The sequence below is a fragment of the Thermobia domestica genome, chromosome 9 (assembly GCF_964235325.1).
Source record: "Thermobia domestica chromosome 9, izTheDome1.hap1.1, whole genome shotgun sequence".
NCBI lineage: Eukaryota > Metazoa > Arthropoda > Insecta > Zygentoma > Lepismatidae > Thermobia > Thermobia domestica.
Genome location: NC_137462.1, coordinates 109,915,963 through 109,930,202, shown reverse-complemented (window position 1 = coordinate 109,930,202; position 14,240 = coordinate 109,915,963). Strand labels below are relative to the sequence as shown.

Genomic DNA, 14,240 nt, shown 5'->3' with positions numbered 1-14,240 from the left:
GCTTTTTTTTCTCTTTTATATATAGATATATGTTGCCTACTATAACTCTTCAGTTCCAGCGGTGAAGTTGCTTGTCTATCTGTCGGACGGTAGGTCGTCATAAACGATTGCAAAATTAATGTAATGTGATATAAGCCAGTAATCTTCATGCCCTCTTGGGCTGCTTCACGCTCCAGTGATGCGTGCTTCTCTAAATAGTGTAGGGGGAGGGCGAGGAGAAGTGATCTCTGTGAACAGAAAAAAGAAAGAGAGACAAACAGAAAGAGGAACTTTCAAGTCAGTTAACCTGTTCGTAATTACGAATCAAGAAGAGGATTTTTCGTGACGTGGTTTTCTTTTTATATAGTTATGTTAGATATTTCTTTCAGTTAGAAGGTTAACTTTTTTTCTTCTTCTTCTTTCTCTCACTAAAATGTTCTTTCAGCATCAGTGCTTCAGATAATCACGTCATGAGGAGATTCCAGGCGAAAATAACCAGAACACTCCACTGACCTGATGACAACATATTATATATACTGTACCTGCATCACAGACACATTTGTATATACACTATACCTGTATACATATATCTACAGTAGAAACAATCAGATGCTATTCACTATTTATATACTAACAAGGAAAATAATTTCTCCTTTTTCTTAGCAAAATGTGAACGAGAAAATATATAAATGCTAAAACTCATAATATATGAGAAGGTCAATACTTATTTCATGGTACTTATATTAGTAAATAAATAGTAGGTAGCAGTGGCGTATTTACGATTTTGCTTCGGGGGGCCTTTGCTAACTTTCGTGGGGGGCTTTGCCTGAAAATGTGAAAATTCTGCAAGATATTTCATATACTTTACTATAGTAAGTAAGATTTCGGGGGGGCTTAAGCCCGGAAGCCCCCTCCTAAGTACGCCACTGATAGGTAGTCTAAAAAGTAATGAACCTTTACAATGAGATTTCGTTAGTGTCTGAAATCTCAGGATATATATGGGGGTGAGTCACAACCGATCAGACCTAACTTCGTTTGACAACCACCAGTCCAATTGGACCTAGTAAATGTGCAGAAATTGTTGGAGTTACTATACTCAGATGTAAGGTGTTGCGCCGTGAAGATGACTGAACTTTCCGTGAAACTGCGCTACATTTTAATATTTTATTTCGATAAGGGCGCAGGCCCGTGAAGAAATTCGTGTTATTTACAAAATTGTAATCAAAAGCAACAGTCAACAGGTGGGTTCGATGTTAAAGATGCTCCTCGTGGTGGACGACCAATCATATATATGTATATATATATATATATATATATATATATATATATATATATATATATATATATATATATATATATATATATATGAACGAGTTCAGGCAAAAGTTCAGCAAGACCGACATGTAAGCAGTCATGACATCGCCAATGACCTAAACATCTACCAACAAAGAGAGTGTTAAAACATTTGGAGAAAATTGGCTACGAAATGGTCTGACTCAAAAACATTTACTCGATCGAATTTCTATCTGAGAATTTCTATTGAAACGTAGCGAACTCGAGCCATTTCTGAAGCGGATGATCACAAGTAATTAAAAATGGATAACCTACGACAACAATGTGCGAAGAACATCGTGGTCAAAGCAAAGAGACGCTTCACAGTTTCTGGCCAGGACCCACACTGACGTTCAAGAAGGTTGTACAATGCATTTAGTGGGATTGGAAGGACACTGTACATTACGAGCTGCTGTCGCCAAGCTGAACAATAGACTCAAAAATGTAGTGTTGCCAATTAGCGCGAGTGCACCTAGCAATTCTAAAGAAAAGGCAGGGGCTGGTCAACAAAAAGAGTGTCGTATAACACACTGACAACGAACGCTAGACCGCATACATATTTAACGACCCGTGAGAAATTAAAAGAACTTTGCTGTGAAGTTTTAATGCATTCACCGTATAGCCCGAATCTGGCACCGTCAGACTTTCATTTGTTTCGGTCTCTGCAAGACTTGTTGAATAATGTTGAGTTAGTTTCGAAAGAAACATATGAAAACCATGTGTCACAACTTTTTTGCCCAGAAACAGCAGAAGTTCTATGGTGATGGGATTATGATGTTTTCGGGAAAGTGGCAAGTCATGAAGAAAAATGATGCATAAGTGGTTTCAATAGTGTTATTTCCAAATCACAATAATTGTATGTTCTATTTTGACCTTCAAAGGCTCAGTACTTTTTTAAACAACCTTGACATTTGGAGTATTTTCTACGCTCATATGTAATTCCTGCTTTATATAGTACTATATATGTTCTGAATATAGTAGATCGGGAATATAGTAGAGAAGACCGCAGTGGATCAATGATAGAGCGTTCACCTCTAGTGTGAGAGGTCCCTAATTCAAACCCCGCTCGGGTCAACTGGGTTTTGTGATGGACAAGCACTGTGAGTGTGGGTTTTCTCCCATTTCCTCCCACTTTCTTCATTCCACCACTTTCATTCATTTCTCATCATTACCGTCTCCTTTAGCCCACATAGTATACCGTACGATGTAAAACTGAAAGATTACATTTCATTTCATGAATATAGGGAATTATTCTCTATTTTTCTACCCGCACGAGGTCTGTGGGACCGATATCGCTGCTGTAGATGGAAACTACAAAACCTAAATAGAATGTTAGAATTTTTAAAAAAAAGTATAAAACATATTCAGCGTTTATTTATATATTTATGACTGGTTTATCATAGTCTAAACATACAATCCCAGTGTCATTTAAATTCAACCTTTGACATCCTTGACCACGTATCTGCTTGACCTTTGCTCCTTACAATCAGGTTTATACTGATGCTTACGATGAAGTGATATTACTCTGAGTTCTATACAGGTTTTGTTTCTTTTCTTCTTCTTCTTCTTCGTTCTTAATAGTTCTCTTCCTGGAAAGGAAAGTAGGGCCATGGAAACAGTAATCATAAAATTATATTTCGTTGTGGTTTTACACATTTTAAAATTCTTTTCTTATCAAAGAAAATTATCCTAAAGTAAGTTGGTTGCTTGGATTTGGGTTTATTGATCCTTTCAGCACCGTGGATATATGGTACGTGGACCTACAGCTTAATATGGAATCCGAACTACACAATCTTCCACCAGGAATCGAGCCCGGGTCTCCAGCGACAAAGGCGAATACGCTAATCATATAACTAGCGAGGGAACTCTATTCTAAACTGGAGTCTATTATATCGAATGCTGATAGTTCAAAAGCAATCATCAATTTGAGGGTATTCGGTATCTTTGATTCTTTCGAACTAGAATAAAATAATTCTTTTATGACGAGACGACTTTAAATAATTTATTGTCGCGATCTTTACAAGAAATATTTTGAACTACTTTGACATGGGTCTAGGAAAATTCGGTGTAGGAAAATTCGGTGTAAGAAAATTCGGTGTAAGAAAACTCGGTGTAGGAAAATTCGGTGTACAGAAAATTCGGTGTACAGAAAATTCGGTGTACGGAAAACTCGGTGTGGGGAAATTTTGGTGTAAGGTAGATTCGGTGTAATGCATATTGAATATTACCACTTACGATAATTTACGACATTCCATATTGTGAAAACGAAAACCATATAATGTAACGAATAAAATGTTATTACCTATTTCAAGAAAAGCAAATCTATTTTTCTGCCTTGAGTCCAATACCTCTTGCATGTCTTTTGCGGGGTATTACTATAAACTACTTTTCATCACACAATGAAGCTGACACTTTTTGTCAGAAATAAAACAATTACAACTATAAGTTCAGAGAATAGTTATAGGAACAACTAAAAACACCTTTCCTATATAGTACATCATAGAACATATACAAGGTTATTCTTTTAAAACTCACGGATTTCATTTGGAGGTCTAGATCTTCTAACTGAAGTCCGATTTTCATGCGGTTTGTGGCAAATGATCAAGGAACGTTGGAAGATTTATGGAACTATGCTTACTGGTTTAAATTCATTTGGGGTAATATAGGCCGCGCCTCTAGAAAAGTAGCAAATATTCTCCACTGTACCGAATTGGAATTAGGTGAGGTGCGGTATGGAGATTTGAGTTTCTTCGTTAGATGGCAACCTCGCGACGGTCAATAAGAAACAGGAAACAGGGCCTTCGTATTGAGAATTATGCTGTGCTACTGTACCAATATGATCAGGACACAGTTACAATAATGTACTCTTTGGAGCAACGTGATTTTATCGTTAAAAAGATTTTAGAGGCTGGGATCTGTTGTTGCTACGCGAAGGGCAGCTACACGCAACTTTGCCTCACGTTCTGCCCCAAACAGAAACATAATATGGTCGCTAGTGAATAAATTGCAGGAAACAGGATCTCTTCTGAGTAAGGCAGGGAAGCATCGGACACCGCTGGCGGATGTTGTTGGACATAAAACTTAAAGATTTCATTTCATTTCACTAACACTTAATTTGTATTCTCACTAACACTTAATTTGTATTCTTCAATTTCGCTTCAAATATCCAATATCTCATTCGAACTGTAACGTACAATGGCGAATATTTGCTGTTTTTCTTGCGGCCTGCTCGATATTACCCCGGATGAATTTAAACCAGTAAACATAGTCCCATAAATCTCCCATTCTCCCTTGATAATTTGCAACAAACCTCATGAAAACCGGACTTCAGTTGGAAATTCTAGAGCCCAATGAATCCGGGAGTATCACTCTGCATATACATATGTAAGATGCAAAAATATATTGATCAAAAAAGTCTTAGTGGAAAGGGCAATATAAAGCAGGATGGTTTTATCATATAATATTTGTACAAATAGTTTTATTCTCCTCCAATCAGGAACTTTAGTTTGTTTGCCTTAAGTTAAGGTAAACAAGTACTGCAACCCTATTGACTCCTTATTGACTTCTCCTCCAATCAGGCGTAGATACTTTAGTTGAGGCATTTATTTTTACACCTTTGAGTAACATAAATAAACTATGTCGTTTTTGAAGAATTTAAATTTAAATATTTATTTATAAAATAGACATAAAATCGTCAGAACATTTTTGAAAAATCTACAATTTTCAACTTTACCCGTCTAGTAACCTACTTTTTTTTTTTAATATAAAATTCTAGGAGACATCCTCCAAAACAGCATAAAAACTTAAGTTTTAAATGAAATGTCGATTGGTAGCGATGATCGCTTCGCTAAATCACACAAACGGACATCAATAAACAAATTTCTCGTCATGTAAGGGCCATGAAATGCTAAAATCCATCGAAATCTAGAATTCAAATTATTTCACTATCACAATTTTTCAAAATTTGGTATAGCAGACAGTAAAAGTACGTTATACACAAAGTTTGAACTTAAAACTAATACGCTCATTTATCCTCAAAGTTGAGTTTTTAATAAATCCTACGGTCTACAACAACGAATCTTTCTTTACACCGAACATTCCCCACACCGAGTTTTCCGTACACCGAATTTTCTGTACACCGAATTTTCCTACACCGAGTTTTCTTACACCGAATTTTCCTACACCGAAATTTCCTACACCGAATTTTCCTGCTCCCCTTTGACATAACGACTGTACTGTATTGTTGGGCACACATTGGTCCAGAAATAGCATACCTCAACTCGTTAATTCTTTAAGCAATGTTATACGCATTGCTTATTCACATTGAAGGCTAAAATTTAGAAATTACTAATAAAATATGCACTTAAAATTGATTGCTTACATATTGAGTCTTGTTGTGTGACATTCGCTAAATGGCATTTTATGTCTGTACACGTACACAGTGTGATCAAAAAGTATAGTGACTGTAGCTGCACAGTGTCATCTATCGATGTTGCTGTATCCATTTCAACTAGTAAGCCCGGTAGCCTAAATCTTTCGTACAGTCAATGTCGAGTTTGAATGAGTTATGACATGTTACTAGTTGGCTTTCACAGGCAGGAGAGTGAGGACGTGTTAAGAATGTCTGTCACTCGCCAACATTAAATTTTGTTCAAAACTGCAAAAATAGTGTCAATAAAATCTCACGAAATGTCAAAATCAGTGTATGCCCATGAAGCGGTGGCATTGTGGACTTTACAAATGGTGAGTCATTCAAAAGCAGCAAAAGTTGGTTGAAAACGAGCAACGATCAAGAAGTGCTTCGACGTCATAAACAGATGAAAACGTGCAAAAACTTACACAAATGATTTGTTCAAACTCGCGAATGACTATTCGAGAGCTTTCTGAAGAACTAAACATCTCGTATGGGTCCATGAAAAGCATTTTAATCGCCAAGTAAATGAGCAAATGGTTACCTTCTTCACCACGAAAATGCTCCGCGCCACACCTTGCTTTTGATCTGCGAGTTTTTGGCCGGAAAAAGTGTTCCTGTCTACATCCACCTTACTCACCAGTTTTATGTCCATGGCATTTCTGGCTCTTGCCAAAAATTAAAACCATGCTTAAAGGAAAACGTTTTGACATCATTCCTGACATTGAGAGGGCCACGACAGAACAGCTGAACCCCGTTCCAGAAGAAGCCTTTCAGAAATGCTTCCAGTCATGGATTCAACGTTGGGATAAGTGCATTGCTTTCAAGGAGATTCAATCAAATTCCATGGAAGCTTATTACTTTGTCTCTAATAAAATAATTCACCGTGCTTTTTGATCATATCTCATATATACAACTGATATTTGTTGTTATTCGTGATGTCATACCTAGTAACATCGCCATGTCCTATGAATATACCGTACATGATAGGAACATCTAATTGAGGTACTGGCTGTTAATTTTAACATATTGATATAAAGTGAAGTTGGCATTCCTCTAGTTGCCATCCTTCTGGTATACTATCAGACCTAAAGAATTATATAGAAAAGGTATATATATATATATATATATATATATATATATATATATATATATATATATATATATATATATATATATATATATATATCAGGGGTGCCCACAAGGGGGGGCTATGACGCAAACTGCGTCATTGAAATATTTGGGGGGGTTAAAAATCTATATAAATATGTTTGAGGGGGTGTAAAAATTAATCGAAAAGATTGTTTTTTCATGGAAGAACACCTACGGATAGACAATTGAGGGGGGGGTGCGTCATGGACATGAGGGGGGGTGGGCACCACTGTATATATATATATATATATATATATATTGTTAAATATTCATCATGCATAGTAAATGATAGTAGCACTCAGCCCGCTCGTGTTCAGTGTTAAATAGCAGTTGCATCACATTGGATTGTTATTATTTTTAAATCTATTTTTACACTTGACTGAAATTTTTGCTCAAAGCGTTTGAAGCGTGACCTGCACCTAAGATAAGTATTCTACGTATATTTTATACAGAACTTGTTAGACACGCCTTTCGTCATTCCAGAACCAACCAGCCAACAAACCCGTTTCTTTTGGAAGTTCGTGTCTACCCCACTGGCAACACCAAAAACCAACTTATTAAATGTGTTCATTGCTTCACTTGCACAGGTGCTTGTTTCGTTGTTGGATTGCTTTTTAACTTCTTTTGAGTCCATTTTTGAATATGAATACCCTGGCTTGGCTCATAAACAGTACACAACCATTTTCTTTTCTTTAGCTTCAGATATTACAAGCAAAAGGCAGAGGACTCTTTTTCTCTAAAAAACTATATTTAAATCAACTCTCTCTCTCTCTCTCTCTCTCTCTCTCTCTCTATTTCGTTTATTTATTTACTTTTTTTTTTTTTTTTTTTTTTTTTTTTTTTTTTTTTTTTTGCTGCGTGTTGTTAACATCCTTTTTCACCAGAAATCCTTCTGGACAGGTGCAAACTTGATATTCATGTCACGTAATCTTACAGACATCACAGCACCACTTCAAATAACGATGCAACAGACAGACAAACCTTCTTCAGTTCAGTCTGTTAGACCATAATTTTCTCTTCTGTTTTTACTTCCTCCTCCTGAGTCCAAAAGAAAGAAGGAAGTAAATATAGCTACGTCATACAGACAGACAGATAGATATCCGCCATTCTCGCATAAACTATTCGACTCATAAGAACACACTTCTTTTTCGTTCCTCGAAAAATGAAGGGGAAGAAAGAAATCAAACTGACAATATTTGAGTTTGATTTACATAAAGAAACAAACTCAAGATATTTTATATCCCCAACTAAGAAAAAAAAAAAGTACCTGGATATTATTTAAGCTTACCAAACCGCTTCGGAAGAACAAAATAAAAGGACTTAAAACCCAAAGAAGTCTCTTTGTTTTCGAAGTATATATACACACATTCTTGCATCAAATGCGACAGCGCATAATCTGAACACCCTTCAAGATGTAAGTAAACATTTTGTCTCGTTGTGAAAAGGCTAGAGGAAAGAAGACAAAGCTTTTTATATCTACCGAGATATCTACTTGGAAAGCAAAGTTTCGCAGGTCAAAACAGAGCACTGAAAGGAGATTGCTTATGCGTTATGAAGATTGCTCATGAAAAGTCTGTCAAAAAAAATAAGGAACTAACTCATTTTTCTGATAACTGAATTTCATCATCTGACAGCTTTTTGAGTGTTTGCTCGACTTTCAATGAGTCCTTTTTTCTTTATTTTGGTGATGTACGGAAAGAACACCGAGTATATATATATATATATATATATATATATATATATATATATATATATATATATATATATATATATATATATATATATATATATATATATATATATATATATATATATATATCCCTGACTATTTCATGATGCTGCCTCTATAACAAAAAATACGTCACTGAAACAAATATGACAATGAGTACTTCGTATAAAAGATTTGCAGCAGTGAGGATTTCAGAGAATGGAGTGAGGTGGAAATTGCTCCTGGAGCTAAGAATCTCCATAAAGCATAAGATCTGCTTCATGCTAAATGTAGGTCATTAGTATTTTCGCAGTACTACATTTAATCCTCGTGTATTGAAATTCCTCCCTAAGGGAAAATTTGAAATTGCTACTGATTCTCAATGTGCTGTCGTGACGTGGACTCCCTTGCCTAACTTTCAGGTCATCATGTAGTAATAGAAGGTAAAGACTATTAGTTCCTGGTTCTTATCACTCGCAAGAGGCTCCTATAGAAGGGATTCTAACTTAAAAGAAGTTGAAGAAACAATAAATATAAAGAGTGTTGATGGATAAAATCCTTCAAATAGGGAAAAAACATCTTACGTCTTGATTCTAGTAATTGGTAAAACTGCAAACTCTAGCATAAACTGAAGAACGAACGGCAGATACCCAGTTACTCTACTCCTGGTGCATGTTATGGTTTGGGACAAGCATGCCTAGAACTGAACAATGGATTCTAATTCGAGTTACAGTTAAAGTTCAACAGATGAAACGTTCATCGAACAAGTGCGTGTTAACCTTTTAGCTCACTACTACGACAAAAGGTGTTAAGTACTTTTTTTTTTCTTTTGTAAATCGATGACATATTTGTTTTTTGGATTCGTTATTGGGCTCCAAGTAATACTTAGCAAACATTATTTTAAATAAACTAATTTATTGGTTTCAAGAGCTTTCATATGACACAAATTAGAGTGGTTGACAACTATGACTGAAAAATTGACCATGTAGATTTCTGATCTATAAGAAAGGCCCTGGAAATTTATTAGTTTGTACTTTGTACGTATTATATGACTTACTTTCTACATTTTTATGTTCGTTGCTCGGTCTATAACGGAAAATAAATAGGATTAAAGTTCTAGGGCGTTCTCCCTACACAAATAGGAGGAAATGAATGTAGTCAGTAGACTTTTGCACCTCGTTACACTTTGCACCACAGTTATCCCCTGGTTCACCAGCCCCCTCCCTTTCCTCGCTATGGTTCTGATAATTTAACAAACAGCTCCACAGAGATGTGAGCCAAATATGTTTTATTCCATATATTTTGTGCATGTTTTCATCCTAACAGTCTTTTACCTATTTACTTCTAAACAATTCAGTTCTTTTATTCTGAAATTAAATGAAAAGTTATGGGTTAATAGGCTAGTTTTCATACTACTAATTTTGATGCAATATTATGGCATTTACTTGTCAAAAAAAAGTGTGATTTTATTAGCAATACAAAGGAATAGCCTATGTTGACATTTAAGATTGTTTAAGAAAATGGAGTAAAAATACAACTTAACACATGCCGTAATATCAATTCACTGACTCAACAGCAAACCCGCAACTAGAGTTTGTGTCACCCGGGGCAAACACGAAATTAGGCGCCCTCAGTTTATATATATATCAATACCCTTTTATCCTCCAACTACATGCCCGGGGTACATGCTTCGCTTGCTCCCCTCTAGTTGTAGCCCTGCTTAACAGTGGCAGACAGATGATAAAGAACTTCCAAGACCTAAGATCATTTGACACATTTATATGCTAAGCTTAATATTTCATCATATTTACATTTGAATTTACAAGAGGCTGGAAAATCTTAACTCATTGATTAGCATCACATTACCTGAACATGTTTTACATGTCCGCCACCATTCTACCTATACCACTTCCTTAAACATTCCACCGTGTTAATTTGAGTTGTCCTGCGCACTTGAGTATCCAGATCAACCGTCACAATAATTATTTATTCTCTGCCAGAGATATTCAAATCAGGATTTTCTCAGTCTACACCACAGGTTTCAAGATTCCTCCAACTGATAAAGTGGACAAAGTCCATTCCCCTTCTGCATAGTTGATTATAGACTGAAATAGTGATTACGTCATTTCTTCTCCGTTACCATGGTGATCGCCATTTTGTCTTCTACACAAACGTGAGTTGAAGTATGAGGTGTTGTGTAGTTTCATGTGCATACAAACAATGGCTGTGAAATTATTTAGAATTTTCTAATACTTTGAGGACGAAGTGAAGTTGGTGGAACAAGAAACAACTAATCATGAGTGGTTCTGCACATATTTTTAAAAACTTGTTAAAACAGTAATTCTTCGTGCTTGGAATACTGTATAATATCCATACCACTGAGTGAAAATTTTAAACTTACACTTTGACAGATATTGTTAATATCAAAATGAAAAATAAACAAAAGTATGATATGAAAAAGAACATTTCATAGGGAATGTAAACTTACACTGATTTCATTTTAATACTTGTTAATATAGGCCTATATGTTTCTCTCTACAAAACTAAATACTACTTACCTAATTGTTTTTTGCACCTCCTTTTTTCTACTTCATTCATGGGGAATGTAAAAAATTTACAAGCGTCCCTATCGCTATAATGTTTACAATCAGGTACATAACACATAACCATTTTTGAGTTATTTCTTAGCCATCGCTCGTGTTTGTATAGAAAATAAAATGGCAATCGCCATAGCAGCGAAGAGGATGTGACGTCACAGTATTTCAGTCTATTATTGCCACTGTCATCTACGATAGTCGAAGATTCAAATGACTGATAACATACCAAACAAGAAAAACAAACTTGCTAGTAGGCTTTACTGGCTCATTATTGATTTTGTTTTACATTACAGCAATCGAATTTATATATATATATAATATATATAAAATGCAATGAAATGAAATAATATAAAATGCAATGAACTGATCAGTACGGTACTGTATACCTACTTTGGGCCACCCTGTATATACACCTAATAATTAAAGTTGGAAGTGGCGCTTATGGTCTTCCCCCGAGCCGCTCACGTATACGATAGCCATTGAAAGCAATTGATTAGCCAGACTGATTAGGCAGACAGCACGTTTATGACAGTGTATCTGTGTGTGCTAGAAAACGAATTGTTACAATTACTACTGGTAATTAGTATACCTTTCAAATATCATTTATTTATGCTTTACTAATTCTATTCTGTCAACATTATTTGAATACCCCAATTGGACGCTTTATGATTGCTGATCCTTTCTAGGCTTTAGCTAGAAGAGAAAGAGAGAGATGGTTGGATACATATGCAATTCAGGACAGACAAGAAGACTGAAGAAGAAAAATAAGAATTCAGACTCAGCATGCATTCAACTGAATCCAACCGACCAACCAACAGATTCCAAGCAAGCATAGGGTTAAAAAGAAAGAAAGGAAAAAGAAAAGCGAGAGAATCACCATCTGCTCCTGGAGTCCAGGCACGTTGCAGCCAAGAACATCACGTCTCCAGGAACCAGGACGAGGTCCCCAGCCGACACAGCCTGTAGCTTCATTAGCAATTTAGATTCACTTGCGGTCTGGAATTTAGAAGTCAGCAATTACCGCCGGTTATTGGATTTAATCCAGTTTGTCAGAGATGCTTCGGAAACCAAGGAGGAGAGACTTTACCAGAAGGGGCCAAAATGAAAGACGCAAGTGGAGGACACACACAAGAGTTTGAGTTTCCAAGGAGGTCAACAGACGAAGAAGTTTTCTGGAAGTACCACAGTTGCATAGGTGGAAGAATGGTAGAAAGCTACCAAAAGTAAAGAAAGAATCTCTAGTTCGTCCGTATTGGCAGAAACTCTGAATACAAACGAACCAAAAGATCTAATCAAAAGATCTGTGCTCTAAAGAGAGAAACAAAATTCTCCTAAGTTGATGCCTGCATTGTTCGCTAAACTCAAAGAAAGAAACGATCCGGCTCGTCAATCACAACCACCTACCTTCTCCGTGTCTTAAACGTTGATTGAATCCCAAAACACGAAAAGTACGTAGCAATCAAAGGTATAAGTGGTCAACATACAGTAGATCAGGTAGAGCAGAAAGGAAAATTTCGATTTTTTGTAATTGAAGAAAGAATTTAATCTATAGTGCATTATAGTGTAACGTTTACTGGAATGGAGTACTATAATTACGTAGAGACAATGTGGTTGACTACCCGTTGAATTTGCTTAATATCTTGACTAAATATAAGTTTAATGTTTCATTTGGCTCATTATTAAATCATAGACGATCAGAATGTTGCCAAATAAAATTAACGCAAATGATTTTTTATTCTTTCGTAATAGTGGGATAGAGTAAATAACATTTTTAACGCTACAGTCATCAGAAAATCTGACAATAAAAACAAAATGAGTAGATAATTGGGGCATTCAGAGCACAAAAGAGTTAAGTCCAAATACCAAAGTTGTTAGAAAAAGAGAGATAAAATTTGTATGCTCCGTTTTAAATATATGGAAAAGTGAAAATGCGGATTTTTTTTTTAAATATTATAATAGTTATTTACATATCTAAAAGGACCAAAAATGGACTTGAATCCTTTGTACACTGAGCTCTCCAATTATGCCTTATTGTCATAAGAAACTAATAATAAAGTAAATATTTCGATCTGATTCTGAACTTATGAAGGATTATAATTTCAAGAAGCAATTATGGTATTGTTTTTTGAAGTACGCGTTTGAATCCAGTTGGACAATGTTTTGAAACTGGAAGAAAGAGTCGTATGGAGTTTGCACTAGGTTAGTAGACCTCTCAATCTTATGGATTTTACCATACAGAAAACTTTAAAATATAACCGTGAAAATCCGTATCTGATTCATCTTCGGAAGAGGATAACCATTTTAATACATGCTCTGGATAATCATATGTTGAGAAAGGAATGAAGAGGCATCGAGGCAAATATGTGGAGCTTTTAATCAGTCCTATGTAACCATCCTTCTTAGAAACTTAAAAAATAAAGTCAGTACATTAAAAGTTTTTATGGACATGTTGGAACATACGAGACACAATATCCCCCTTAAATTAGCCCCTGTAATCAAAAAACGTCCAGAAAGAAGATAATTTATACCTATTACTACTAGAATAAAAAAGTGTGAATTTATTAAATATGTTAGAAGAAAGATACGTTGGAAGAAAGTGCTTAAATATTTTAACGTGTGCTGGGAGCAACCAGCATTGGAATCGAGATTCATACACCTTCCTTTATCACCCTTCATTTCCATCAGTTTTCATATTTAGAATACTTTCCTATAAAACAATTACTATTTATTGAATCCAAGCCCGCCTGCTGTGCACTATAACTTAAAATTGTGCTTAATTAAATACTCTAATTATTTATAATTTAACTTTTTATTTATGTATTTATTTTGAGTTTGTGCACCAAACATCCTAAAAGCTCCATTCCATACTTTTTAAGGAATTCAAAGGCTGCCTAAATATGATGTAAGTATTTCTCATTGCACCCATAGTATTTCTACAATCAACATTACAAAGATTGTATACTCCTAACATTCCATGATATCGTGATTGTCAGACAAAAAGTTTCCCTTTATAATTAGGATGACTGGGAATAGATCTGCTTCTAAACATGTACAGCGGTGG

The 14,240-nt window shown here is 35.4% G+C and overlaps 1 long non-coding RNA gene across 4 annotated transcripts in view; it reads right to left on the bottom strand.

Annotated features, from left to right (window-relative positions):
- Window positions 1-14,240, bottom strand: part of LOC145694930 (uncharacterized) — a 230,717-nt gene that overhangs the window by 183,810 nt on the left and 32,667 nt on the right. The window contains exons 1-2 of one of the 4 annotated variants that reach the window (XR_014133072.1): window positions 10,449-10,651; window positions 2,433-2,900 (exon numbers count right to left, since the gene is read on the bottom strand). The exons of 1 other annotated variant lie outside the window; for it this stretch is intronic. This is a non-coding gene — a long non-coding RNA (uncharacterized LOC145694930). Of the gene's footprint in view, window positions 1-2,432; window positions 2,901-10,448; window positions 10,652-14,240 lie in introns of those variants that run through there. 2 more of the 4 variants (XR_014133070.1, XR_014133073.1) reach the window with 2 other exon arrangements.